Source organism: Armigeres subalbatus, unplaced genomic scaffold (genome assembly GCF_024139115.2).
Source record: "Armigeres subalbatus isolate Guangzhou_Male unplaced genomic scaffold, GZ_Asu_2 Contig195, whole genome shotgun sequence".
In the NCBI taxonomy this organism is placed as follows: domain Eukaryota; kingdom Metazoa; phylum Arthropoda; class Insecta; order Diptera; family Culicidae; genus Armigeres; species Armigeres subalbatus.
This window is the reverse complement of record NW_026942781.1, coordinates 129,944-136,325: the sequence shown is the minus strand read 5'-3', so window position 1 is coordinate 136,325 and position 6,382 is coordinate 129,944.

The window sequence follows — 6,382 nt, the reverse complement described above, 5'->3', positions numbered from 1 at the left end:
ATTGAAATCCAGAAGAGCCAATAAAGTGACCATTTTGTTGTCTAATGCTTCTCTAATGTCGTTTTCAATTTTAATAAGAGCAGTCACAGTGCTGCATGATTTCCGATATCCAGACTGGAAAGTACATAATAGATCGTTGTGTGTCAAATACTCATTTAGTTGCTTAGAGAGTAATGATTCGAATATTTTTGAAAGTGCACAAAGAATACTTATTGGACGATAGTCTTTTTCAGTAACAGGGTGATCAGTCTTACCTATTGGAATTACTTTTGCGATTTTCCAATCAAGGGGGAAATCTGAGGAAGTAATACAATAATTAAAGATGTTTTCAATGTATTTGAGAGTAACACTTTAGGACATTTTTAAAACATTGAGCGGAATTAAATCGTTACCAACAGCATCACACGAAGCAGTAACGAATTCAGAGACTATCAGTTCAGGTCCGTCACGAAGTCATGTAGGATTTTGATCGTTAATAGCGCTTTTATATTTCGATGAATTTTGAAGATTTATATATCAATCAACTCGGAAACTCTCCAGCAATTTCTTAATGTCATTGAAACTTTAGATTATTGACGATAAACTAGTCAAATTTGTAGAACCAACAAATCCCGTTCATGCTTTCCGAACACGGGCATCAGAACGATGTAAGCCACCGACTTTTGGCCCACCGTTTCATTTTCTCTGATTCCGAAAAAGACCCGTGTTTTGCGCTCGCGTTCAAGAATCCACGGTGAGCGGACAGAGCAATGGCGTCGGTAGCGGTCCCAGCATCGATGACGGTGCACTATGGTCCAGGATACAGATTTACGCGGAAAGATGAATTTTACGCCAAAACTATATTTTTTAGAAAAAACTGTTGTTCTACAAAATTGTTCGAAATAGTAAGGCCATCATTATGGTTCTACCAAAAAATAGGGTGGCCCATCATATAAAAAAATTAGAAAATATTTTTTTTATTTCTCAGAATATTGACATGTTACGTTCTACAAAGTTGTAGCGCAGCTAATTCCAATCAATTTTGCAAAAAAAAACTTTTTCTGTAGCTCTTAAGTTGGCTGATTTAGAGCAATTTTACCTAATTGGATTAGGGTGTACCTCAAAACAGTATTTTTGATCTAATTTTTTTGTTTCAGATTTCTCGAAAAAGTCGTCTTCAGGTGACTTTTAGAGCTCAAAAAAATGCAACTTTTGATGGGTAAATATGCACAATATCTTTTTCTGATCAAAAGTTATAATCATTTTTCTGTCAAAATTACATTTTTTCATAAGTTGATATCTCCGGTTACGGCAGACCAAAAAATATGATTACATGGCATCTGAGAGAGAATTAATATTCTTCATTATGTCAAAAAATTGGGGATATGTTATTTTTTTATCTCAAGTTTCACCAATTTTACTAAAATCATGATTTTTCAAATAAATTGATATAACTCGACAACGGAAGAAGATACAGACGATATTCTTATAGCAAAACACGCGTTCTGAAAAGCCCCAAAAGTCTTCAGAAGGTGACATCCGTGAAGAATAAAAAATGAAATGAGCAGATCATAAATCTTGTTTTTTGAGGGACACCCTAATCCTGGTAATTAAAATTACTCTAAACAAGTGAGCTTAAGAGCTACATAAAAAGTTTATGTAGCAAAGTTGATTGGAAAAAGCTGCGCTACAACTTTGTAGAACATTTTACGTCAATATTCCGCAAAATAAAAACAATGAAAATTTTACATTTTTATAAAATGGCCCACCCTACTTTTCGGTATAACTCTATAATAAGGGCCCAAGTATCCAGAACAACTTTGTAGAACAAATTTTATTTCTTAAAAGTATGCTTTAGACCGAAAATGCATCTTTTCTCGTAAATCTTGCAATACTATGATAATGATAAAACTTATAAAAAGTGTTAGAGCTGTAGATTTTTTACTTTTCATTTCTCACGAATGTCATCTTCTGGGCCTTTTCAAAACGCGTGTTTTGCTATAAGAATATCGTCTGTATCTTTTTCCGTTGTCGAGTTATATTAATTTATTTGAAAAAACATGATTTTAGTAAAATTGGTAAAACTTGAGATAAAAAAATAACATATCCCCAATTTTTTGACATAATAAAGAATATTAATTTAGCTTCCAAATGCCGTATAAACATATTTTTGTGGTCTGCCCTAACCGGAGATATCAACTTATGAAAAAAATGTAATTTTGACAGAAAAACGATTTTAACTTTTGATCGGAAAAAGATATTGTGCATATTTACCCATCAAAAGTTGCATTTTTTCGAGCTCTAAAAGTCACCTGAAGACGACTTTTTCGAGAAATCTGAAACAAAAAAATTAGATCAAAAATACTGTTTTTTTGAGGTACACCCTAATCCAATTAGGTAAAATTGCTCTAAATCAGCCAACTTAAGAGCTACAGAAAAAGTTTTTTAGCAAAATTGATTGGAATAAGCTACGCTACAACTTTGTAGAACATAACATGTCAATATTCCAAGAAATAAAAAAAATATTCTCTAATTTTTTTATATGATGGGCCACCCTATTTTTGGTAAAACCATAATGATGGCCTTACTATTTCGAACAATTTTGTAGAACAACAGTTTTTTCTAAAAAATATAGTTTTGGCGTAAAATTCATCTTTCCGCGTAAATCTGTATCCTGGACCATAGTGCGGTGGTTCCTGCATTTGCAGCGTTTCTGCGGCCAACTATCAAGTGGTTGTCGTCAGCGTCAGTAACATTCCAGTGAAAGTTTCTCGCATGGCTCTGGTTCTGGTGTTGTTGCAGCTAATGGTTGGAAATGCATTTGTATCATATATAAATCGGAAGAAGCAATGGTTGAATCGCTACGGAAGAATGCCGAGCCCAGAAAGCTCAGCTACGCTTATGGAAATGCAGTGGAAGTGTGTATGATAGCAGTTGGTGAAAATATTCCTTATGTCCTGGTTTTCGACCTCCCGTCAGAAATTTCCGGTGACGATTGGCTACGTGTTGTTAATTGTGACACGCATGATCCGTGAAAGGTTCCTTCCAAATCTAGGCTTGGATTACGTTTTTACTGGAGTTAGGGGCATGTATATGGATGTCAATGAGGTAAAACCACCTTCGATTGTGGTCAAAAACCGAACTGCGAAGGTATGACGACTCAAAGGACAAATGTTTTTGTGTCACGCTACCGGACACCGTAGGAACTCTTGTCCCAAAAGGAAAAACAGAAATACGGCTGTTAGGGAAACTAGGACTATGGATACATCAGAAAAAAATCCAGAGGCTGAAGAAACAATTGCGGAAGAAATTATTGAAAAAGATTAAGAAAATATTGGAGATCATACTGATAAAAGGGAGGCCAGGATACAACAGGAGGAAGATTCCGAAAAAACAGGAGCTGAGCTGATATTGACGATTCCCAAGCAGCACAACTTGTTTCACTACTGAACATTCCACTGTGTTGCAACTATTTGGAATGAAACAATCTTTGCGTATGTGCCATAAAATATAACTCTCTTGCAATCTAAAAAGCGCAAGAGGTGGAGCCTACAGAAACATCCTTCGATTGCAGTAAAATTGCGATAATGTTGCAAAATACTACAGCGGAAAAAAATAAAATAAAAATATAAAACTGGATTCGATTTATGGATCTTGTGATTGATAGTCCTTCACTCTACCACATCACCATTCAACACTTCGAAGGGACTGCATGTTGACTCACCATAAAAACCATACGATTATGAAGTTTTGTACTCGGGTTTTCTGTTACTCGATTGCACCATCACCGGAAAAATGTGAGTTGTCAAAACGTTGAACGATGCTAAATTAAACATGAAGACACACTCAACTTATTTGCAACTTAATTTAAACAAACAAATAAATTTTGGAAAGCACATTGGAGCTACATGGTGAAAAATATGCAACTTGATGATTTTGTTTCGTGTTTGCAACATAAAATGCAGTATTCTTTGGTTGTTAATTTCCAAATGACAAACACGTACTGCATTGCAATGTTAATGAAACATTGAACACAACGCGAACGTTTTTGACATCTTGATGCAACTTTTTCGTGCTTTGATGTTTTGCTCTCGCCTAAACAATTAATTTATAATAATATAATTCGGCTCCGTGAAGTTTTTAGAAAACATCTGAGCCATAATAAATAAATAATAAAAAAACAGCGCGGGGAAGAAGACGTTGCAAAAATTAATGTGCATGGATGGCGGCAGAATCGTAGGCGCGCGTCAAAGGGAGCCGCAGCAAACAACAACAAATTCGCATGGATGACGTCAGTGGCAACCAAGTGAAATATTCTCTAGGCAGCAGCAAAACCAAAATCAGAATTTTAGGAGAAAATATGACTTGATTGCTAATGATGCCATTCAAGTGAACAATTTTTTGCAGCGTCTCCCACCGTGCGGTCGTGATTCTACTAACAATGGCAACTTTGTGCCGTCGCAAACGATTATGATTTTCACTTTGAATAAAATATGTCTCGGCTCAACCTTCTTTTGTATAGAATGATGGTCCTGAAAAGAACCGACTAATTTACAATAATGCGCCTTTCGAATCACTATCAGTAACCACTCAATAGTTTGAATTTTCAAGAAAAACTGTGGCTTCATAGCTGCTTCCACTGATGATTTACAATCGTTGGTACTTCAGACGCTACCGCTGCTGCCATGACCGCCACATACGCCATCGTAGCGAAACAGCACACTTGAGTGGTGCTGATGTTGAAGACGACGACCGCACGCCACATCGGTAGGAATAAAATTTCCTGCAGCAAAACCGGCGATGCCGATGCTGGCAAATAAAGTAGACCCTGTAGCCTCGCCCCTTTGGTGAGCGTTATGATTGCACATAATATTTTTTGTTGAGATTTTAACCACTGCGACCATTTACTTGATCTATTGTAGTATACCCATTTATAAGTGTTGCAACTACTCAGATCAGCGAATTACCATTTGGGGCTACCGCCATTCTCTGCTCATATGAAGAATTCCAATCTGATAGTACCGTTCCATAAAGTTCACTACCAAATTAGGGTTTGCTGTCCAGATATCGGCAGGACTTAATATACCCTTTCTCAAAGCACTTCCTTCGTCATACGAATAGTGCTGAACAATCACACGCACATCTTGAGAGGTCTCCAACTCACAGTCATAAAAGCGGCAGATATCATTAGCTATCCAACTCGACTGTATCGTATAATGCTCCCATTTATTAATCTCCATTTGTATAAAACATTTGGAAACGTCGCAGAAAGGTTCTCTAACTGGTGAACTGGACACTTGAACTTAGTCTTGCGAGTGAATCCGTTTTATCGTATATAATCGATCTTGGTAGAATATTTGGCTTTCCGATGATATACTATAATCTCCCTCACCAATACTCTCAATATTTTCATTTAACTATTTATTATCTTCAATCTTGGTATTGAGCAAAAGTGATTTTTCAATATACAATTATAAATCTTGCATGTTTGTATATCAATGGTTTATCAAATCGAGGATAAACTATCGCTTGAGCGGCTTCCAGTTATTTTAATGTCACAGATTTCGGTGAATTTTGCTTCAATTCACCGAAATCTCACCACCAGAATTGTTCGGTAATTATTTTACCCAATTTTCTGTGATTTTTCCTTTGTTCAACTGTCAAAACCACCGAAAATCTGAAAAATTATTCACCGAACAGTTCTGCTGTTGAGATTTCGGCGAAATTTCACAGAAATCTGCGATTTATTTTGAGTGTGATAGATTTGAATTATCAAGTCGGTAGCGCTTCGGTGTTTTTTCTTCTGTTTTTGACATGAATCTAAAAACCTCAAATCTATTTCTTTTAAAGACCATTTAAAACTAAAAGTCATGCTACACAATGTTCTAACCAAATTTGAATTTCGGAGTTCTCTTGCTCCGGCATCACCCTCGCTTCGGCAAAAAATTTCTAGCTCTTTAAACAATATCAAACTTTGAAGTCTTCTTGCTCCATCAACAGTTCTAAATCTTCTATTTATTGGAGTCCTCTTGCTCCTTTGATAATTTTAAAACTTTGGGAATCTTTTTGCTCTTTCACTAGTTTTAATTCTTCGAAGCCTTCTTGATCCGGCATCAATTTTTACTTCTTGGTGTCCTCATGCTCCCTCAATATTTACAAAACTCTCTTCTTGCTCCCGCATAAATTCTTTTACAAATTTGAAATTTTTGAGTCCTATTGCTCCCTCAATAGTCTTAAATCTTCTATCTCTTGGAGCCCTTTTGCTCCTTTAATAATTTCAAAACTTTGGAGTCGTCTTGCTCCTTCATCAATTCCAATTCTTCGGAGCCCTCTCGCTCCGGCATCAATTTATGTTTCTTGGAGTTCTCTTGCTCCATCTACAATTTGAATCTTTGGAGTCCTC